Genomic DNA, 25,421 nt, shown 5'->3' with positions numbered 1-25,421 from the left:
GCAAAATTAGATACATTAAGTTTCCACATTACAGTGAAATTACACTTTAGAAACTTGCACTATTATTTTGTCTTACCTCTTTGTGTGTTTTTTAATCTGCTCATTTAAGCCTAATCAGGATTAAATATACATTGGAGACATGACCCAAAGATTAGCCTTGTAAAATAAGGATCGGATTTCCACTCAATGTAAACTGCTAGTGCATATCCCTCAACCTAGTAGGTTCAAAGTTATCCTAATGATGTAAACAATTAGATTATAAATACAATTCCACCAGAGTATGGAAGTACTTTCAGCAAATATGTTCTATGAATAAGACTAGGCATGTTCTTAAAGAACTATGAGTTACTTTACTTTAAAAAACCTCAAATCCCAGGTAAATAAATGTATGTAGTAAGATTTTTAAAAAATTTTTCTTAGTGTAATATAGTGTGGCAGGTAAGAATGTAAACTCTACAGTGAGACCAATTGGATATCAAATTCTACTTCTGCCACTTTATTAGCTCCATAACCTAGAGCAAGTTACTTTTCTGTGCTTTAGTTTCCTTTTGTGCAAAACTGGGGAAGTAATAATACCTAACCAGTAGGGTTCTTATAAGGATTAAATGAGTTAATTCCTATAAACTACATAAAGTGCCTGGCATGATGCAAGAGCTCATGCAACAATCATATTGATAATAATGCTTTATTATTATTATTGATACTACTTTAAAAGTCTTTAGTTTTTAAAAAGTACAGGATCATTCATTATCTCAACATTAAATAACGTAAATAGAGGTTAGAACATTTATCTCTTTTAGTATTTAAAAAGTCTGATGATGGCTAGGCACATGAACAATTTAAACTATAATATTCCTGTTTGAGCATCATGAAATAATATCATAGTCCCTTAGCAACAAGAACTGCTCTACTGTTGTGGATTTTATAAGGTGAGTTTCAATACACATTCAGAGGAAATGCCATTTATAAGCATACAGTTAATTGAAGGCTCACAGGAAGAGTACTGTTCCTTTGTGGGCTGGCGAATTATGTCTTACAATGAATACTTCTCTGTGGGGAAAAAATAGAGCTTGTCTTTCTTCCAAGAAAGGTAAAATTGGCAGTATGGGAACATTGAAAAGCTCTGGAAGGGTTATATATTTTATTTTTTAAAATTTACTCTTCCCAATTGGAAATGTAATAAAAATTTTGTAACAAGATTTTGTTCCATTGTCTTGCCTGATAAGAAATTTAGACAGGAGGATAAGAATAACCTTATTTTGGCTGGGACAGCTGGGAATCAGCTTTCAAATATAACTTTCTCCTTCTTAGTTATGCCCATGTCCTATCCATCCATATCACACACTCTTACATTTGTTAGGAAATTGTTAGCTGAACATAAGCATCACCTAAGTTACTGAGAGATAACTTACTTTTCCTTCTCTTTTTTCAATCATACCTAACAGTAGCACACCAAAATTCAGATATTACTTGTTTAATATAGTGATCCTTTTGAAATAGTGAATTTATTTGGAAATCTAAAATCTGATCTGACTATACATGCAAATTTACTTTGGAAGGCAGCTATGCTCAACACTATACCACCAACGCAACCTTCAAATTTACTTTGAAAGTGAAGGATTAGTTCTGTTTCTGGCATTATGAAGGTGGTTTTTATAGCTATTGGTAGCAATCTTACTGATGAAAATAAGGTGTGCTTTAGAGATGTTAATGTTTTCATGCCAAATACATCATATGTAACTTAATTGCTTGTGAAAGATACATTTTTTCATATTTTATAACCACATAGAGTGAACAAACTACATTTTCTCTGGTTTATAGTTCTTAACATATTCCCTTTTCCTTTTATAGTATCTTTAAGCACACCTATTAAATATTAGTTTTTTTTAATTTTCTATAAATTTATTTTTCTTGTCTTATTTCTCTCATTTATGCCTATTTATAACCCTTCTCCCTGTTTTGCTACTTACTATTTATACCAAATTAGGGTTTGCTTATTAGTGTTCCTAAATGACTGCATCAATACAACTTACATTAATTACATTACTTCCTAAAAATATTTTGTGTTTTGTGGAAACCCAAAATATGGAAAACATTTGCATCCTATTTGGCAACTATTAAAAGAGAACATTGTGTAGATCCAAAACAAATCTTCCTCAATTAAGACAGCACTTCTGCCTAAGAACAAAGCATACCCTGGGATCAGTATGTCACTTCCATAATTATATATATAAAAGGTTAAGCAACCACCCGACCGGCGGGTAGGTGTGAGGCACACTGACACTCAACACAGGAGCTGCTGAGCTGTGGTGACTTGGCAGCAGCGGTTCTCTGGTGACGCACCCCAGAACCAGAGAGGAGGGAGCCCGATTCCTCACGGGGCTGCATAATTCCACCTTCAACCCGTGGGTTATGTTGTTGCTGGGGCATTGTCGGCCTCAAATCTGGTTTACTGCACACTTGTGTTTGCATTCCCCACTCTGGGGCTCCTCGGGGGGTGTCAGAGAGCCAGTTTCGGCTCAATCCCTGCAGGCCAGGCCAAGGGACCCCACCTGCCGGAGGGACCCCACTCACTCCACAGACACCCTTTGAGCGGCAGCGCTGCCCCAGGTGTGGCTGGCTGGGGAGGGACCATAGGAGGTTGGCTCCAGGGCGTGTCTGGCCCAGCACATCTCACCTAGTCCTACCCCACTGGCCACCTTCTAATTAATTTTCTTTGAATGAGTCTGTGCACTGGGTCACTAATACTGTACATCTATAAAGCATGATGAAGGATGAACTAAAAATCTCATATTGCACCCTAAGGTCGACAAGAGTAATGATTCAATAGAGAATTGGTAAAAACTTGCTTTCTTTCACATGTCTCATGATTTAAAAATGCTTTTTAGCTCGGCCAGGTGGCTCAGTTGGTGCTAGCGTCATCCCCTATACCAAAAAGTTTTGGGTTCTATTCCCAGTCAGGGCACATACCTAGGTTGTGAGTTCAATCCCTGATCAGGGCATGTGTGGGAGGCAACTGATTGATGTTTCTCTTCCTCTCTCTCTAAAATCAATAGTAATAATAATAATAATAACCCTATACAATAAAAGCCCAGCGACCGAATGGTGGAAGGACCAGAACAACCAGTCAACCAGTTGCTATGATATGCACTGACACCCAGGGGGCAGACACTCAATGCAGGAGCTGCCCCCTAGTGGTCAGTGTGCTACCACAATGGGAGCGCCACTTGGCTGATGGGGATGAGCGGCTGCTCCAGCTGGGAACCCTGGGCCGATGGGCAGGAACCTGGGCTGCGATCAGATCATCGCCTCCTCACCCTGGGCTCCTCCTCCTTCCTGCTGCCTCCTCCGGATGCTCGCAGGCTGTGCAGCGCTGCTGCCAGGTTCACAGAGCTGACCCTGGAGCCTAGGAGGCGGGTTCGTGGCCACCGCGGTACTGAGGCCTACTCTGTTGCCTCTCAGTGCTGTTGTCCCTGGGCCCGGCCCCAACTGGGTCCCCTGGAGAGGTGAGTGCTCCAGCTCCGCGGAAGACGACAGACCAGGGAGCAGCCACTCAGAGGGTGGGTCCACAGCGCTTGTCTGACCAGGATGAGTGGCGCTCCCACAGGGGCTGATCCCCGCAGGTCACACCTCCCACCAGTGCATGAATCCCGTGCACTGGGCCTCTAGTAATAAAAACATCCTTGGGTGAGGATAAAATGCTCTTTTAAAAAAATATACACTAAAATTATACACACACACACACACACACACACACACACACACACACACACTTTTATTGATTTCAGAGAGGAAGGGAGAGGGAGAGAGAGAAACATCAATGATGAGAATCATTGATTAGCTGCCTCCTGCATACCCCACACTATGGACTGAGCCAAAGCCAGGCATGTGCCCTGACCAGGAATGGAACTATGGCCTCCTAGTTCATAGGTTGATGCTCAACCACTGAGCCACACCAGCCGGGCAAAAATGCTCTTTTTAATAATTCATTCTTCACTCATTTCATTAAAGAAATTTTGTTTGTTGTTATCCTTAGAATTTATCTTTTTAAACTTCTAGATTCTTTAGAAGATATCTTGATACTGTTGAGAAACCATTCACACGGGTTTACTGATCTTTAGTGAAAGGATTAAGCAATTATACTTTATTATACATTGATCACCTAAAACTTAATGAGTATATAACTCTATGTTTAAGATGGCAACTCCTGATTTTTTGTAAGACAATATATCCTTATGACAAAAGCCATAATTATGATGACTTCTATCCAAGGAGGAATGAACTGAAATAATTAATATTCAAGATATTTTCACTTTTATGTATTTAAGAATGTGTCAGGCTATTTTGAATTTTTCATACAAGTTGGAAAAGTCCACTGAAATTTAGAAAATGTTTAGAACCTATGTGATGAAAATTATAAAACTTTTCTGAAAGATATTAAGATTTTCAGGTGGAGGGAAGAGTATGAGCATCCTCGTATTTTGGTATCCACAGGGAGTCCTGGGACCAATCTCTTGTGAATACGTACTGAGGAACAACTTAACTTTTTGGGTAGTCTAAAGTTATAGGGGAGTCTCCATCCCTAACCCCACATTGTTCAAGGGTTAACTGCACTTATATTTATACTTTCAAATTTATGTTGTTGGCATAGAATGTAAAAGAGAAAAATAGTGGCATTATATAATGGAAAAGGGATCAATCAAAGAAGAGGACATTACACTTATAAATATCTCTGCATCCAACATAGCACCTAAATACATAAAGCAAATATTAACAGACATAAAGGGAGAGATAGACAGTATTACAATGATAGTAGGGGAATTTAACATCCCATATACAACAATGAGAGACCATCCAGACAGAAAATCGACAAGGGAACGTTGGCCTTAACACATTATACCAGATGGACCTAATTGATGTTTACAGAACACTAGCCAAAAACAAAATACACATACTTTTCAAGTGCACATTGGAACATTCTCCAGGATAGATCACATGATAAAACAATTTTATTAATTTAAAAAGACATCATATCAAGCAACACTCCTGACCACAATGATATGAAACTAGAAATCAATTACAAGAAGAAAACTAGAAAGCAAACATGTACAGGCTAAACATGCTACTTACTAAACAACCAATGGGTTAATGAAGAAATCAAAGAGCAAATTCATAAACAGGCCAAACTAATTTATATTGTTTAAAGTCAGGTTAGCCCAACCGGTGTGGCTTTGTGGTTGAGTGTTGAACTATGAACCAGGAGTGTCACCGTTCAATTCCTGGTCAAGGCACATGCCAGGGTTGTGGGCTTGATCCCCCCCAATGGGGAGCATGTAGGAGGCAGCCAATCAATGATTCTCTCTCCTCATTGGTGTTTCTATCTCTCTCTCCATCTCCCTTCTTCTTGGAAATCAACATAAAAATAGTCAGGTTATTGGGCTGGCACGGAGGGATCTGGTGACTGAAGGGGCTTCCAGGATGCTGTTTCTTGATATTTAGTTTTTAAAAACCCAGTTATTGGTTAATGGGATGTGTTCGTTGTGAAAATTTAGGGAACTCTTATTTGTGTACTTTTCTATATGTATGCTATTCTTACATAAAGTATTTTTAAAGTACAGTTTGTTGTATCCTCATCTAACCTCTTTCATACTTTATTAATTCATGCTTACTTAGATAAGAAACAATGATCAAGCCTAATTGGATCTAAGGCATTTTAGGAATGTATGTAAAACAGAATCACTTCAAGTTACTCAGAAAGGGTCATTGGTGGAAAAACTTAAGCAGTGGAACTGCTAAATGTTCTATGGCATGATTTTATCACGTTTCCAGTGTTTGGAGATTAAACCAAATTGATTTAAAACTTCTCTAAAAATTAAATACATGTGACTCGTAAAGAAGGTTGGCCTATTATTTTCCTAACTGATCAGACAAGTCAGCTGCTAAAAGGTGACCTTTGTGTAATAGGGGTTTTGTGTTTTTTAAGAGGGATCCATGTTAACACATTTGATAAACTTTTTATCTTAATGCGCCTTTCTGGAATACCAGGCTGACCTCAATCTTAACAAAGCCTTAGTTGATGTTTGCAGGAGGTGCTTGGTCATTTTCTCAGCCTGTATGTTTATTATTGAATGTTAATCAGATTCATCACTAAAGATTTCATCTGCCACACAAATGCATAATTGGCTATGTCTGAGTGGTCACCTTTGTCTTGAGCAGATTGCTAAAACTGTATTAAGCATCATTAGACCAAATTATGACCTTATTAATTTGTCCTTTATTTGTTTTCTAACTGATTGGATCTTATTATTATGCAAGCACACAATGAAGTACAATCTTAGAAAAAGCTCATATGAATTCTTCTTAGTTCAAAACAGGTTTTTATATTGAAGAATGCATGTAATAATTGCTATTTATATTTATTAAACAGTTTCTTGTGTATGTTATAGAGCACCATTGAGAATCTATGTGTTAAAAGTGTATAGAAGTGAGAATTTTGTAAGCATTGCTCTTTTACTTGATATATTTTATCCACTTTTATTGATGAAATGATACAGAGGGGAAAATATTACATATATTAATTAAACTTACATGTTAGCTTTCCCTTGATAGAAATAAGCAGAAAATAATCATAAAAGTATAATTTTTAAACAACATGTTTATACATTCACATTTTCTCTACAACATATTTTCTTAGAATCCTATTTGCTGACCCACAGAATTTTATTTGTAAAATATTCATCTAAGATTTTTATTTTCCAAAAGATTTATAGGTGTGACATCTTTCTTGTTCAATTTCTATTATTATTGTGATTAAATAAATTTAATGGCTATGAGATGCATGGTATCAGCTGTCATGTGTAATCTAACAATTTCATCATAATTGGTTTAAGCAGAATGTGCTTCATACTGATCTCAGAATGTCTTTGATAATCTGTCTGCTCCTGGTATTGAGACTTGGCCACAAATGAAATTATTACAGCCTTAGAAATAAAATCCTCATCAGTTAAGGGTTAAGGTGGATTTAGCATTTTAATCTTGTTTAAAAGTTTTGAGTAGGTGGAATTAGGTAGTTGTCCTTGTTTTCTGACCAGTGAGTTTTAGAGGAAAGATATTTATTATTTTATATTTTATGAAGAAACTGAATTTTTCTAATTCATATTGCAAATTATATTAAGAATGAGTTAATGTCAAGCATTTTATAAATAATGTAATAATTATAGGATGTAATAATGATTTCTATTTAAGAGTGAAAATATTCACTTTAAAAAAATCCTCTAATACCTTTATTGTTTAACTATTCTCATTTAGATTTACAGTGCATCTGGGATTTTCCCAGCTTTGTGAGATATAATTGACAAGTAAAAGATGTATCAAAACAATATGATGTTTTGATATATTGTGAAATGATTACCACAATCTATCTAATTAATGTGTCAATCTCCTCATATAATAACCTTGTTTTATGTACGGTGACACGGTTAAGATCTACTCTTACAAATTTCAAGTATGTAATAAATTATTATTAACTATAGTCTCTATATTACACATTAGATCTCTGGAATTTATTTATCTCATAACTGAAAGTTTGTACCCTTTCACCAACACTTCCCTGGTAACCACTATTCTATTCTCTGGTTCAATGAGTTAGACTTCTTTAGATTCCACAATATAAATGAGATCATGCAGTATTTGTTTTTTGTGGCTGGCCTATTTCACTTAGCTTAGTGTGTCCTCCCTTAGGTTTATCCATGTTGTTGCAAATAATAGGATTTCTTTATTTTTAAGGCTAAATAATATTCCATTATATATTGGTAACAAAAGTACCTTTCTGATGAATGATGATAATGGGGGAAGCTATGCATGTCTGGGAGCAGGGAGTATATGGGAAATCTCTGTATTTTCCTCTCAATTTTTCTGCGAATCTAAAACTTTAAAAAGGTATTTAATAATAATAATTATTATTATTACAGCCAGCAAAATACTTAATTACAGTAAAAGATCAAATACTTTTACCTAAGAATAGGAACAAAATAAGAATATGCTCTAAACACTTCTATTCCGCCCTGTACTGGATGCCCTAGCTAGTGCAATGAAGGTGGGGGTGGGTGGGAGTGGGGACTAAGCATATATAGACTGTAAAGGAATAAGTAAAACTTTTTATTCACAGACAATATGATCACCTATGTAGAAAATCATAAAGAATCTACAAAAAAGCTACTAGAACTAATCAGTATGTTTAACAAGGTCTTACAATACAAGATCAAAAATTTATTGTTTTATGTTATTTAAATTATGTTTTACATAGAAGTTTCTCTTTCAGTTTTTGTCTGCTTGTGATGAATTCTTTTTATATTTAGTTGTCTGAAAACTTCTTTTACAATCATATTTGAAGGATATTTTCATTGGGTATAGAATTCTATGTTGGAATTATTTTCTATAACCACTTTGAAAATAATCTATTGTCTTCTTCAGTTGTTTTCATTGAAATGTCATATGTACTTTCTTTCGTCTGGCTACTTCTAAGATTTTTCTCTTTGTCTTTGGTTTTCAGCCCTTTTACTATGATGCTCCTCATATATTTTTCTTCGTGTTTATTGTTCGTGGCAGTATTTGCACATCTTGAATGTGTAAGTTTGGGAAAATTCTTAGGCATTATCTCTTCAAATATTTTCTGTCTTACTCTCCCTCTCCTCTTCTTCTGGGACTCCAAAAAGAGTTTCGGAACTTTTGTACCCAACCTATTACATGGTCACTGGAATAAATTGGCTCAAAGTGCCCTCATCTATGTTAACAGTTTTTGGAATATTATACTATAATTTTGTTCAATATTATAATTAAAATAATTTTTTACTTAAGAAGAACACCAAAATTTCTGAATAGCTTTCAAAAGAATAAGTATAATCTTTCTTTCCTTAATTTATACCTTCTTGTGAAGTAAATGGGTGTCTTGGTTTTAAAAAAATGAAAGCATCAATCTCAAATACTGTTTTGGTACTTACACTGTATTTTATAACATTAACTTCTATTCACCCATACTTATGGAAAAAGTCTGCATCCTTCATTTATTACTACCAGCCAGGGATATATGATTGTGGATGCATATTTTTGTTTCAGCTTTTGTTTGAGCAGCTTCCAAAACATCATCCTATAGGTTTTCAGAATCTGTGCCAAGTTCAGCTCAGATTAAGTTTCTTTGTTAGAATTGCTTTTTAAAGCATCTGGATCAGAAATCATATACTTCTGCTGCATAGCAAAGAAACATTTGGAAATCATCAGGGACATCATAATAGAGGATGATAGTATTGTATGTGGTTTCTCAGAGTAGGTAATGGCTACAACAAAAAATAATTTTATTAAGAATTTAGAAAATGCTTGGCTGATGTTATTAAAACATTTTAAGCAGCTGATAGCTTACTTTGAAAATAATATTATTCTACATATTATTGTACCTGAAGCTATCATAGGAAGACTTCAGTTGCTAATATAGTACATTGTGTCATTTTCATAAATGGGCCAGAATTTCAAAAGTAGTCTCAGAACTTTTATATCTATGAAGTAAACATAAACTATGGTTTTTAGGCTCTCCAATAGTTTATAAAATGATTGATAAATTTTGGAGAGATCTTTGATTATCCTGTATCCTATATAATAAAGAGCTAATATGCCAATTAGACCAAACAGCAGAATGACCTTCCAGATGAAGCTGGGGCTGGGAGGGCTGGCTGAGGCTGCGAGGGGCGCTGCGAGGGGCTGCGATGTATGAATTTCATACATCGGGCCTCTAGTATAGCCATAAGAAGGTATATTTAGGTTGCGGTCTGGAAATCCAAATGATTTAGTGGATAAGCTCAGACTGTGGAACCAGAGAAAGGAGTTCTTTTTCTAGTTGGAGAGTGACCTTTGTCTTGCTTCCTTCTGTGCTATTCTTAAAATTAGAAATATTTTTTTTCCTTTATGTTTACCTTCAAAGGATAATGTGAGCCTATGAAGTCATCAAGATACATCACAACCTAAACGAACCTTCTCATGGCTACATATAGTAAAATCAAATGATCACTCCAAATCTCATCAGTCATGAAATCATACCAATTATGACTAGTATGACTATTTTGGTACTAATTAAAGCATCTATAGTTCTTATTTTTGTGAATAAGGGTCCTTCATATTGGTAGAGCTATTTTTTCAAAATCCCTAATACATGGTGTTTTTTTCTCATCTCATTAGCAGCCATGGAAGTTACTGGAGGTAAGGTGGGCAGATCCTTCAGGGAGTAACACTTTTGCTTCTTTACAGCCTACCTTATCTCCACCTAAAAGACGTAGCTAAAATGTGATGTCTAAAATATGTGTAGCAATGAAGTTTTTATTGACTGATATAAATATGGATGGCTTTGTTCAGCTGAATACTGGTGGTAGGAGTTACTGGCGTATGTAATACATTATCTTATTACACTCATTTTATGGAAGCTGATCCTGATGGGACAGTGGAAGGAGAGCTTACTCCAGCTTTCTGGAAAAGCAATTAGTCCTCTTGCTTATGTAGCAACCATGCCTTGGATTGCATTGGTGTGCTGGCACCCTTTCTCCTTTTATTAAAACAAGAATGCAGCTGCTGACCAGAAGTGCAGCTCTACAAGTGGGGCTTTCATCGTGTTGGTAAGAGATTCATATCCAGGGTTGACATCATTTCAGTTATGGCCTTTTCATTATTAAAGTTTGGAATTTCAAGTTTGTTCATTAAAGATTTAAAGCTATAGGCTAAATGACCAAATTGAAATCTATGTATTTTCCTATACTCTGATAAGTGGATAAAGTGTGCTGGAAAATGTATTTTTCAGATTTTATCACCAGGTGAATTATTTTCATTGTAAAATGCATTTTATCATAAAGAAAAGGACACTTTCCCCCTTAGTCTTTAGCATTTCTTTTTTATAAATAACTCTCTACATCCCTCAGTTTCTAGTAAGTAAATTTAGCAAATGTTTTTAGAGTTATTGACTATTAAATGTTGGTAAAAATAGTGGCCAGGACTTTTACTTAGCCCTTGTGGCAACTTTACTGTGTACTTCATCTGTTTCTCATCAGTCTCTAAAATTGATAATTCTTTAAAACACGTGGCATTCACCAATGTTTACAAAGATTTTTTTTAAATTCAGTATAGTATTGTATATAAGGACTCTCTTAATTTGTAATTCAGTATTTTTCATGGGAGTGCATCTTTTTTTGCAAAACAAAAATTAGCAAAATACTTTTTATCCAGGGTTTTATATAAATTATTTTAAATTACATAATATTATATAGTTCACAAAACACTTTTGCAAAAACATTCATGAAACAGTTCCAACTACAACATATTTTGTATTTTTAAATTGCTAGTGTTTTAGGGTTTTGGCATTTTAGCTCTTTTTCATTGAATTGAAGTCTATTGGGCTTTCGTTTTGACCTCTATAAATATAATTGAAATAAAGACCATTGAATATATATATATATATATATATATATATATATATATATATATATATATATACATATATATATATATGTGTGTGTGTGTGTGTGTGTGCGTATATCCTATCTAATTAAAGAGAAAAATGGTAATTGGCGTACGACCGCTACCCTTCCCATTGGCTAATCAGGGCGATATGCAAATTAACTGCCAGCCAAGATGGCGGCTGGCAGCCAGGCAGCTTGAAACTAACATGAGGCTTGCTTGCTTCAGTGATGGAGGACTCCAACATTCCCCGCCTGCGGCTGCAGGCCTCTGAGCTGCAACTTTAAGCAACTATGTAACAAATATAGAAGCTAAACAAAACCCCAGAAACCTACTTTAGTCGCTGGGCTTCAGCCAGCAGGATCGCAACATTGTAAGCAAAGGCCTGAAACCTTTCAGCAGCGGAGGCCTACGAGCTGGAGCCAAGCCTCAAAGCTAAAGCTGGCCCAGAATAAAAAAGAAAAAAGAAAAGAAAAAAAGGAGCGGTTGGGAGCTTCAGTCACCCCCAGCGTGAAAACAGCCCTCAGCCCCTCACCCAGACTGGCCAGGCACCCCAGTGGGGACCCCCACCCTGAAGGGTGTGTGACCAGCTGCAAACAGCCATCATCCCTCACCCAGGCTGGCTAGGCACCCCACTGGGGACCCCCACCCTAAAGGATTTGTGACCAGCTGCAAACAGCCATCATCCCCTCACCCAGGCTGGCCAGGCACCCCAGTGGGGACCCCCACCCTGAAGGGTGTGTGACCAGCTGCAAACAGCCATCATCCCTCACCCAGGCTGGCTAGGCACCCCACTGGGGACCCCCACCCTAAAGGATTTGTGACCAGCTGCAAACAGCCATCATCCCCTCACCCAGGCTGGCCAGGCACCCCAGTGGGGACCCCCACCCTGATCCAGGACACCCTTCAGGGCAAACCAGCTGGCCCCCACCCGTGCACCAAGCCTATACCCTATATAGTAAAAGGGTAATATGCCTCCCAGCACCGGGATCAGCAGAGCTGCGAGGTCTCCCGGCACCGGGATCAGTGTGACGGGGCAGCGCCCAAACCCCCTGATTGTCCTGCGGCTCTGTGTGTGACAGGGGGTGGGGCCACAACCTCCCTATCTACCCTGCTCTGTTCGTGACAGGGGAAGGCGCCCCAACCCCCTGATCAGCCCTGCTCTGTGCCTGATAGGGGGGAGCACCCCAACCCCCTGATCACCCTCCGGCTCTGTGTGTGACAGGGTGCGGCGCCCCAACCCCCTGATCGGCCCTGCTCTGTGTGTGACAGGGTGCGGTGCCCCAACCCCCCCCCCCCCCCCACGGGCCCTGCTCTCTGTATGACGGGGTAGAGCCATAACCTCCCCATCGGCCCTGCCCTGAGTGTGAGAGTGGCGGCGCCCCAACCCCCTGATGGGCCCTGCTCTGTGCGTGATAGGGGGCAGCGCCCCAACCCCCTGATGGGCCCTGCTCTGTGAGTGACAGGGGGCAGTGCCCCAACCCCCGGATTGGCCCTGCTCTGTGCGTGACAGGGGGTGGCGCCACAACCTCCCCATCGACCCTGCCTTGAGTGTGACAGGGGATGGTGCCCCAACCCCCCAATCGGCCCTACCCTGAGCGTGACTGAGGGTGGCATCACAACCTCCTGATCGGCCCTGCTCTGTGCATGACAGGGGCGGCGCCCCAACTCCCCAATCGGCCCTGCTCTGAGCCCGACCAGGGGCTGCACCTAGGGATTGGGTCTGCCCTCTGCCACCTGGGAGCAGGCCTAAGCCAGCAGGTCGTTATCTCCTGAGGGGTCCCAGACTGCGAGAGGGCACAGGCCGGGCTGAGGGACCCCCCCTCCCCCCCGAGTGCACAAATTTTTGTGCACTGGGCCTCTAAAATATATATATATATATATATATATATATATATATATATATATATATATATGTATATGTATATGTATGTATGTATATGCACACACACACATATATATTCTATCAATTTTATTCAATTTTATTCTCATTCTCTGTGTTCTGCATATGTGTTAGTAGGTTGGGGTATTTTAAATTGATATTTGTTTTGTTATTTAAGATGCAAATATTTAGAAAAAGCAAGTCGAGTAATGGCTATGACATCACTGACATTTTCTTTAAAGGCTATTTAAATTTCGTGGTTACATATTGCAGGGGGCAGAGGAGAAATGAATTTAAATGTTTACAACTTCTAAGATAAAAGTGTTTGTTGCTATGTTCACACCAATTCTCTGACACCAATTGGGTGTCCTATAATTCAGTTCAGTTCAGGTTTAGAACAGGGTCCTTCACAAGAATTCCCCTACTTCAAATGCCAGTCACAAGTTTTGGGTGTCACCAAAACACTCACACTAACGTCTGGCAACTACAAATTCAGGTAGGATTTCCCACAACCTTCTCAGATTCATTAATTAACTAGAGTAACTCAGAACTCAGGAAAATGCTATACCTATAATGGCCATTATATTATAACTAGAGGCCTTGTGCATGAATTTGTGCATGGGTGGGGTCCCTTGGGGTGGCCTGCAGGGATTGGGCCCCAGCTCGTGCCCCCAGCCTCACAGCCCTGCAGCCCTGCAGCCCTGCCTGGCACCCCACCTTGGCCTGGCACTGCCCCCTCACCTGCTCCACCATCCTGCCTGTGGGGCGATCAATCGGGGTCAGGGCCCACACCCAGTTCCCTCAGTGCCTGGGAGCTGGGTGGTGGCTCCGCCCCCTGCCACCACTGCTGGCCACCATCTGCGGGGCGATCAGGCCCCTGCTCGCACCTACCATGGCCTAGCGCCGCCCGCTCACCTGCTCCACTATCCTGCCACAGTCCCACTCTCGTCATGGCCTGTTGGGGCCTGCAGCACCTCCACTGCCACCTGCTGCCAGTGCCATGTCGCCGATGCCCACCATGTTCCATGCCGTCCCCTGGTGGTCAGTGCACATCATAGCGAGCAGTCGAACGACTGCCTGAGGGGACAATTTGTATATTAGGCTTTTATTAATAGGATGGATTCAAATGAACAGTCAGATGAAGAGCTACATAGAGCAAGGTCTGGAAGGGTCCTGAGTGCAAGAGCATCTGTCCCTGTGGAGTCAGGGTGTGTTCACCAATCAGGAAGTGCCCCGGGCCTGGGTGTGCAGACAGTTTTGTTACACAGGCATGATTGATGAAATCATAGGACCCTGTGATTGAGCTCTCCAGCCTTTTTCCTTTCCCTGAAGGTTGGACTGCCCAAAGTTCCAACCTAATAATGTGATTGGTCTTTCTGGTGACTAGCCCTCATCCTGAAGCTATCTAGGGCCCAGTTTAGAGTCACCTCATTAGCATAAAAATGACACCCCTGTAACTCAGGAAATTACAAGGGTTTTGAAGATTTGTGCCATGGATCAGGGACAAAGGTAGATATAGTTTTAATTATAGTTGCCTATTATAATAGTTACTAGAGGCCCGTTGCAGGAAGATTCCTGCAAGAATAGGGCTTCGCTCCTGCCTCTGCCGCCTCGGCTCCCTCCCGCCTCCTGCATCCTCCCGCCGCCGCCCGCCGCCTCCTGTCGCCACCTACCGCCGCTCACCGCTGCCCACTGCTTCCCGCCTCCCGCCGCCTGCCGCTTCCAGCCGAAGCACCCCGTGCCCCTGCCTCCTGCCTTCGCCGCCTTGGCTCCATTCCTGTCTCCGCTGCTTCTACTTTGCTCCCTTCTGCAGTGCTTGGCTTCCTTCTACATTGTCTTCAGTCTTCACTCCCAGCCGGTGTAAGCAAATTAACCGCCATCTTGGTTGGGTTAATTTGCATATAGTTGCTCTGATTGGCTGGCGGATGTAGCGAAGGTACGGTCAATTAGCATCTTTGTCTTTTATTAGTGTAGATAATTACAAATACCTATCATTGAGATCAAAAGAAAAACCAAGTAGATATTTCAAAAGATAATTCTGATGGAATTTCACATGCAGAGTGGGAGTTGCAATGTTTTAAATTCTACATTTACATTTGAAGTAGGTGATTCTATGTCAAATAAATAACCAGTTATTATGTGCCGGGAGCCGGTCCATGCTTGCTGTTTCAAGGGACCTGGCATATATGGCATACTGTTCTTAATATGTTTGCTCACCTTCTTGGCACTATGTGTTTTAACCAAGGTCACCTCTCCGAGAAAGGTTGAATCCCCAGGTAAGGATTTTCCCCTGAAGTTAGGGAGGGAATAAAACCTCTTAACTAAGTGCCAGGCAGGTAATTAATCATTTTAACTATGAACAATCATGCTTAAGCTACATAATCTTTACTCCCTGGAATGGAGATAAGAAACGCCCTAACCTTTGGAATAGAGATTGATAGGATTGGAATCAACTGGTATAAATACAGATGCAACAAGACAACAAGAGACAGAATTCAGAACACAGAACCTACACAGAACGTTCTCTAGAGACAGAAGAACTTCGCTGGAGAGAACATGGCAAAAGATCCTGGACTGAACCTGACTACAGAAATTGGCAAGAGAACCTGACTAGAACCTGGTGACTGAACCTGGCTGGAGAACCTAGCGAGGAAACATGGCCACAGAACCTGGCTGGAGATCCGAAGCAGAACCTCTCTGGAGATCCAGACCAGAACTTGGCTGGAGATCCTGGCTGGAGATCCTGGCTAGGCTGCTGATCAACTGAACACTGTCTCCGTGTCCTTCCTTCTTCGCCGACTCCGTCTACGCCTTTGGGAACCCCTGGACCTGCTGGGGTTGGACCCCAGCATATGGCGCCTGAACAGGGACCCCTAGGTAAGCCCCACTCTCAGGATGGATAGGACTCCACCATAGGAAGAGGGTGGATAGTCTTCGCCGACTCCGTCCACACCTTTGGGGACCCCTGGACCCGCTGGGGTTGGACCCCAGCAATTATGGATATTTAAAAGAATCATGAAAATAACATTCTGAGTCCAGTTTTATATTTTAACACATTGTTTGCGGGTAGTTTTTATCACGCGCTAACAGGTGGCGCGGGCCATTTTTGCTAATTTTTTGCGCAAATGACAATGTTCAGTAAAATTACAATAACTTTAGTTTGTGTATTTATATGTTACCCGCATTCTACCGCTAGTCTATAAAAAACGTATTAATACGTGTCCTGCGCTCTACTACCAGTCAACGCTACCAGTCAACGTAAAACGTATAAATACATTTCCCGCATACAATGTGTTAAGAAACCTTAAACTTCACAAAGTAAATGCCAAACACCAGTTAGGGTACATGAAATATGCATGTTCTACCCACTGAAAATTGTTATTATTTATCATAAGTCAACTTGTATTTATGATATCCAGGTCATTGCAATTTTCTAAAGACCAACTACAGCCACACATTGTTAGTGCCAGAAACTCAGATCTGAATACTAACTTTCCATATGCCTCAACATGTTTATCAATAGTGTGATTCAAATCACTAAATATAATTTTCTGTGAAATATTTTGATGTTCAAATGATAGCATAGTATAATAATGATTGCATTACTAGTTCTTATTTGCCCTTTTGTTTGATATCACTTCCAATAGACACAATAGATTACATATCAATAATGAACAACAGTATTCAAACCTAATAGACACAGAAACTAAGCAGCTATACTGCTTTTATTTTTAGAAGGATGGGAATTAAATTTAGGTTTCTTACTGAGTTCCAGGTCTGTGTATCAATTGCCATAATAATTTACCTTCTTTATCCTAAAATAATCATAAATCACAAAAGATATGAGGATTTATAATCTAGAAATGACTGAGCATTATTAAAGCTAAGATAGAACTACTAACACCACCATGAAAAATCAATAATTATTTTTTAAATCCTCTTTTATCAGTAACAACCATCACTTTCTTCCAATGGAACCAACAAATGCAGCAAAACAAATTTACCAAGAAGGTAATAAAATTAAATGTTTTAAGTAGGGAATGTTACATTTGAGTGAAATCCTTGCTGTGTCCTGAGATAATGAAAACCAACCATTAGAAGAGAGGACCAGTGATTTTGGTGGAAAAAGTCAATTTAAGATAACCTAAAAAAAACTTGATTTAGTGTTCTAGATTTCTTTTAAAGCAATAAGATAGGAACAAAGTATACTCATGATTAATCAATTACATAAGATTATAATATATTTTATATATAATTTCATAAGAATGTTATATATTCAGTATTGTGTCTGTGTATATGTGTCTGTGCTTCCAAATATATATATATATATATATACTAGGGGCCCGGTGCACGAAATTCGTGCACTGCGTGTGTGTGTGTGGGAGGGGAGTGTCCCTCAGCCCAGCCTGCCCCCTCTCACATACTGGGAGCCCTCAGGCGTTGACCCCCATCACCCTCCAATCGCAGGATCGGCCCCTTGCCCAGGCCTGACGCCTCTGACAGAGGCGTCAGGCCTGGGCAGGGGACCCTCATTTCCCCCCATCACTGGTTCTGCCCCCAGCCCAGGCCTGATGCCTCGGCCAGAGGCGTAGACCCCCATCACGGGAGGGGACCCCCATCTCCCCCCGATCACTGGCTCTGGCCCCTGCCCAGGCCTGAGGCCTCATCACCCTCCGATCACCAATCACCGGATCGGCCCCTTGACCAGGCCTGAGGCCTCCAACAGAGGTGTCAGGCCTGGGCAGGGGACCCCCAGCTCCCCGCGGTTACAGGCTCCGCCCCTGCCCAGGCCTAACGCCTCTGGCCTAGGCGTCCGGCCCGGGCAGCAGGGACCCGCAGCTGCAGCGGCCCCGTGATCGTGGGCTCCGCTTTAGGCCCAGGCAAGGGACCCCTAGCTCCAGGGACTGCCAGCTTCAACTGTGCCCAGCTCCCATCGCTGGCTCCACCCCTACTTCCTGCTATCACTGGCCAGGGCGGAAAAGGCACCTGATTCTCCGATCATGGCTGGGGGGCAGAGCAAAGGCGGCCCCAGGGCCGCCTTTGCCCTGCCCCCCAGCTCTTAGCTCCCCCCTGGGTTTCCGATCACTGTCAGTGGCAGGGGGCTTCTTCCTGCTTTCCCTTTCGCCTCCCTGCATTGTGCCTACATATGCAAATTAACCGCCATCTTGTTGGCAGTTAACTGCCAATCTTAGTTGGCAGTTAATTTGCATATAGCCCTGATTAGCCAATGAAAAGGGTATCGTCGTACGCCAATTACCATTTTTCTGTTTTATTAGATAGGATATATCTTGGGAGGGGGAGGAAGAAGAAAAAGGAAAGATTGGGAGTAATAAATAGATGAAATGAAGGAGAAGTGAGACTCGGAATAAGTCATAAGCAGAAAAGGAAGGCACACTTAATCTAATACTAGTAAGATTGGTGTTGGGGTAAAAAGTACATCTAGTTTTTTTAACAGATAAACATTGCTAAGCTTTCATAATCAAGTATTTATTGAGTACATATTCTGTGCTTAACACTATGTGATAAAAGGAAAGAAGGGAAATTTAAGATATGGTCTCTACTTTCAAAGAATGTAAAATCCAATGGGAGTGACTGAGTTAACATACATAAGACAACTAGAGAAATAAGCTATATGGTGTGGAATGATTTAGTTTCTCAAAGGAGGTAAAATTTTCAAGTTTTAAATAAAGAGCATGCAGATTCCTTCTTTAAGTTTGATACAGTCATTCCTAAAATCAGGTCTTCTTTTTTTCCATTAGGGAAAAAAACTTGTTCGATAAATTATGATGATCACAATTCCTTTTACTGAGAAGCAAGTCTATTTTAATGCTATAACCTCACTCTTTTATGTTTTTCTAGAATGTAGCTGCTAAAGGTTTAAAACCATGTTTTTGAAACCTTTCCTGTTCCTGTTTCAAAAGCCAGCTAAAGTTAAGCTGACGTTTTGACTCCAACCCTGATATTAGGCTGGAAGTTCTCCTTCCTCTTTTGCCCCTCCCCTTTGTACATTAGATAATGAAAAAATATTAACAGAAAGTATCTATAGAAACACTTAAGTTATCAATGGGGATAAATTTGCAAGAAATAATTTTCTCAGTTTATTTCCATACTATTAAAATTATTTCAGAAAACATTATATTTAATATGAAGACTTTAAAATTAACATTCATTTGGTGAATGTCATTGCTAGTAAAATTGTATACATCAAGACTGTTTCACAATAGAGAAGTCATTTCTGGTCAGTGGGGCATAAATTGTGGCTTCAGATGCCAAAGTGTAATGAAATTAAATTTATGCCACTCTATTTTTGCTTTCTTTTCTATTGACTAATCATTAATCTACTATGTCACTTGAGTTTGCTTAACAGCTGGTGTTGATGAAAAGATACTGGTTTTAATATATATTAAGGGTGGTTATAATAAACCTAGTACAATATGCTGAAAATTTTTATGAGTCAATTAATAATGTACATGTGAACTTGTCAGAAAAAAATCACTGCCTTAGTGAAGGATAAAGTTGGGGGATAGTGGCTAAGATCAGAGTTTTTAGATTATTTTACCATTTATTTTTAATTCATTGGAAAGTAGCTATTTTTAAACTATATATGGATTACATTTGCATATTTTTAGTTAACTATTTTGCTTCATTAGATTAGTAAGTAAATCAAAGATACCGTACTAGGAAATTTTTTTCAATCTGATAGCTTCTAGATGTTAAGAAATATTGGGTATGATGATATTAATTTGCTGTTAACTAATGTCGTACAACATTGCTAAATGACAGTCCATCTGTCAAATTAACGTCATGACATCCTACTTGTTATTTTAATATGTTATAAAGATGAAATGTGTTTTTTAGATATGTTTTACATTTGTGCTAAGTAATGGAAAGTACAATATATTATGTGCCTATGCCCTGAGGAACATTTTTAACAAAAATAATTGAAGGTAATAAATCTTACCTCCTTTCCCTCTATATTGCCCCTGCCCCAGTATACTTTCTACATTATTGTATCTCCTATACATAGCAAGCTTTCTGGATAGAGACCCAGGCTGAGCACTATTGTGTGCATTATAGAAATAACCCATAATACCTGCCAAAAATTTGCTTTGCCCTGAAATGTTGATCTAATAAACACTCTCTATGATCGCTTTTATGGTGATTTGATCCCCTTTCCTAAGATTGAAATGTGCTCTTGAAAGATGTTGCTATTGAACATAAGACACGTTTTTCAAATAATTAGGAACATCTACAAGCTAATAAATCTCTCCTACAGTTTTAATTTGACTGTATACCTGGTAGGTGTTTTTGCTTAAGAGAGTGTGTGTGAGGGTGCATGATTTATAATGTGTTTGGGTTTTTTGTTTAAGTTGTCATAGGCAGCAGTGATAAAATTTGGTGCAGAGAAGTGATGCAATTCATATTTGATGTGTAACTTATTATTATCTTTAATCATGCCTTGATCTTGCCAACTTTCCCTGATGTGAATTTTTTAAAATTTGAAGATGATTCATTTTGAGACACGTTGTTCTAATAACTGGTGTTCCTCATAGTGCTTTGTTTTCATGTGCAAATAAATATATAGCACAGATGATTATTATACAATATCTTTTCAAAAATAATTACAGGGTTTTGTAACTTTTTGTGTAACATTATTCAGAGTATTTTAATGTATAAATGTGACAATATATTGGGAAAAGTGAATTCTTAAACTATTTTAAATGGAATACTTTTCAACAAGAAGTAATGATGTGAATGAAAACTAATCCAATATATATGAATGTAGCCCAGGCTTGCAATATTGGTTTATCCATTAATTTTCTTAGCCCAGGTGTTTGTTTAGTGGGAAGTCATCTCACAAAGTGATGATAGATGTATTTTACTCAGAGCTGGTTATACAAGTCCAACATCTTGTACTTTTCATGCTCAAAACTGTTTGGTTAAGAACCATTGCTTGTAAATGTTTAAAAATCACAATTTAAGAAAATTGTTTATGGTCTTTCAATAGAAAAAACACTTTATAGAAGCTTCCAATGAACCACTTAGACTATTTTAAAACTTAGGTTGGGGTGGATTTTATTAATAATTTCATTAAATTTTTATTGAATAACATTAGGACAGGTTTTTTTCAAAACAGAAACTTTTTACTGATTTTTAATACTTAAAATATACATTTGTTGTAAAAATCAATATAAAAATCTCAAAACTGGAAATTCTACCTATAGAACTTCTGTCTCCCTCTCAGACAAAACCATTGTTAATACTTTGCTGCATATCCTTCTAGGATTTTTATTTACAAAATATTTTTTTGTATTGCTATTTTTTCCCTTTATTTTATTTATTTTATTATTTTTTTCCCATCACCATTCATCCCTCGTATACCTTCTTCCACCTCCACCCCTCTCACCACATAGTCACCACACTATTGTTCATGTCCATGAGTTTTTTTCTCTTTTTTCCTCTCTTGCTCAGTGCGTTATAGTCCTCAAGACTGCACAAAACTCAGTGAAGGAAATATCCACCTCCCCCCCAAAATTAAAGTGATGTTAGGAAAGGAGATTGAATTTGGGATAGCCAAAGAAACATCAGATGTGAGGGAGGTGTCAAGAAGATAAGAGTCCACAGACCTTAAAAACACAAATGTCTGGTTAACCTTCTTCAAGGGTTTAAGAGGGTCTAAATCAGCGGTTCTCAACCTGTGGGTCGCGCACCCTTTGGGGGTCAAACAACCCTTTCATAGGGGTCGCCTAAGACCACCAGAAAACACATATATAATTACATACTGTTTTTGTGGTGAATCACTATGCTTTAATTATGTTCAATTTGTAACAATGAAAATACATCCTGCATATCAGATATTTACATTACGATTCATAACAGTAGCAAAATTACAGTTATGAAGTAGCATCGAAAATAATTTTCTGGTTGGGGGTCACCACAACATGAGGAACTGTATTAAAGGGTTGCGGCATTAGGAAGGTTGAGAACCACTGGCCTAAATGATAGAAACATAAAAAGCCTCTTCACCCAAGTTCCTGAGCTCTTACAGACTCTCAAGCTTAAAAAAGAATTTAAATTGTCAGGGGACATCCTTCTACAAAGGGGGGAGGGGGGATGAGCGAATAAATAAACTACAGTCGCGCATATTAATGGATTGGAGACCAACTACTTTTAACTATCTCTACTTAGGTTCCCCTTTAATCCTCTTAAAGACCTCTTAAAGATAATTCTCTTATCAGGAAAATGATTAGCTTCAGCTTCCCAATGACCTTTAAGTTTAGACAGTGTTTTCCCTTTTTCTTCTCTGCCCCACCAAACTCAATATTAAACCTTTTTCCTTCCTGCACAGTGTCCTCCCTCCCTTCTTTTCCATCCTTCACTGATTCAAGTAAGCAATGCTGTGAAATTTGAGGTTTGAACCATGTAGGATTTCTTAGGCATACTCAATAGAAAGGAATAGCTTTTAGACTGGGACTGCTATCTGCAACCAAATAACACCCAGGAATTTATGCATTTGATATTCTACTTAGTGAGCATGAGTGGGAACAGTATTGTTCCTCTAGTCCAGCCTTGGGCAAACTACGGCCCGGGGGCCGGATCCGGCCCGTTCGGCTGTTCTATCTGGCCCGCGGAGCCGAAAGAGCGGAGGGTTCTCTTGCTCTCCCCTCCGCTCCTTCACCAGCAGCAGTGTTAACATGGCAACGTTGGGAAACACGGCCGCAGCTCCTTCTTCTGAGTCCAGTTTAAGATACCCATTGTGGCCCTCGAGTCAAAAACTTTGCCCACCCCTGCTCTAGTCAGAGCTCAGCTAGTATGACTTCTAGAGAACAACTTCCATATAGAAATTCCTGGAGTCTTTAGAAAATTGGAATTGGTATTTAAGTAATGATTATGTCTTAGACCCTCTTTGAAGAAATAGCAATACTATCTGGACATAGTTGTGGAATATACAGTTATGAAGATGAATCTGGGTAAAAGGGGACCACTCTAATTAACCACTCTGAGATCCTTTAACAAATATCTTGTGGGCAGAACTAATATTATAGAACAACATCCTTTGTAGTTAAGACACTGTAGTTTTTTAATCTCCTATCCTATAATCGCCTATTAATGCAACACTTGGAAGTCATTTCAGATACTTTCTTTGGATTGCAGTTTCTCTTTCCCACCTATAAATGCCCTATTCATTTAACTAAATCTATTCTTGTCCTACCCAGCCAGCATGGCTCAGTGGCTGAGCATTGACCTATGAACCAGGAGGTCACAGTTTGATTCCGGGTTGGGGCACATGCCCGAGTTGCAGACTCGATCCTCAGTGTGGGGAGTGGAGGAGGCAGCTGATCAGTAATTCTCTCTCATCATTGATGTTTCTCTCTCTCTCTCTCTCTCTCTCTCTCTCTCTCTCTCTCCCCCTCCCTCCCTCTCCCTCCCTCCCTCCCTTTCTCCATCCCTCTCCTTTCCTCTCTGAAATCAATAAAAATATTTTTAAAATGAAATAAAACTATCTTTGCCCCTAATCTTTTTAAAATAAATATATTTTATTGATCTTTACATAGAAACATCAATTAGCTGCCTCCTGCACACCCCCTACTGGGGATCGAGCCCACAACCAAGGTACATGTCCTTGACCAGGATGGAACCCGGGACCCTTCAGTCCCAGGGCCCATGCTCTATCCACTGAGCTAAACTGGTTAGGGCTCCTTGTCTCTAATCTTGTCTCAGTCTGTTGCTTTACTGAGTTTCAGTCTAAATTAATTCCATTGTTAATCCCATTGTTTGTGCATTTTGTTGTTTTGCAATGACCTTTTTTTGGTCCCTACCATTTGACCATGCCACCTGCTTAATCTTAGTGCAATTTCAACTTGTCTGGATAAAGAAACTAATTTGGTATCTATTCATATTTGTAGGCAGATCTAAGAAAAAAGCCTACACTGGTTGATAACTTCTCACTGGTTTTGAAAGTCGTCATTATAATTAATCAAAGAACATTTTTAAAAAAGATGTAATGCCTGAAAAGCAATATGCTAGGCACTGGAGAGGAGGCCAATACAAAGAAAATCCATGGTTCTTGCTCTCAAGTAGCTTACTGTTTATTGAAGGAGAGGAAAATATAAACAATTAAGTTCAATATAAGTTTAAATAGGAAAATATGTCCCCCAAAATATATGATTGTACAGGGAGAAGAGGCCAGGTGAGAATAGGGAAGACTTACAAAGGAGTTAGAATAAAAATATATTAATAAGAATAAATGTTAATATAGAACTATGTACTAGGTACTGTTCTAAATGCTTTATATGTATTGACTAATTCTTAAAGCTATAAGTAGGTTTTTAATATATATCTGCAGAGGGAAGATCGTAAGTCAAAGCATAAAAGCCTAACTCATAAATTCTTTTTGGAACAAAAAGAATGGTTGAACTAATACTACCTAATTTTCATTGACCAGCAAAGGATCTATATTAGACTGAGTGAAGAAGTAGGCCACGTGACTGAATAAAGGTACCCAGAAACAAGATCTTTTACTAGGTGAATTCCCTATGCTACAAAAAGCTAGATTATGGAGGTACTTTACCTACTATAATGTCGACCTAGTCTTACTTTTCTTTTTATAAATTTCAATGAATAGTAAAGGACTTTTTTTCAATTCAAAGAAGATAAGTATTTTGAGGGTGTGCTGCTATGGACAATGTAAAATGAGGAGAAGTACAAGAGAAAGGAAGGGCTACCTTTCCAAGCCATGAGCACAGGAAGAAACCTTAAGTCCTTGGGTAGTGGCAACAGAAGCAGGAGGTTAGTATTTCATCACAGAAGGCAAGAGCATAATCTCCATTATACATTTAGAGACGACAAGACATGTAGACAATTTGTCTAATACTACTAAAGGAGTTGGTATTGAACAATGGATTAAATCTAATTTAGCTGATATATTTGACCAGATGCAGCTAGAATAACTTTTCAGGTAGCTAAATAAGCAGGAGATAGAATATATAGTTCTGTTAATTTTGGTTAATTTCAAACTACTGTATCATGCCTGTAATCAAGCAGGCTG

Source organism: Myotis daubentonii, chromosome 16 (genome assembly GCF_963259705.1).
Source record: "Myotis daubentonii chromosome 16, mMyoDau2.1, whole genome shotgun sequence".
Taxonomy (NCBI): domain Eukaryota; kingdom Metazoa; phylum Chordata; class Mammalia; order Chiroptera; family Vespertilionidae; genus Myotis; species Myotis daubentonii.
Note: the sequence above shows the minus strand (reverse complement) of the source record.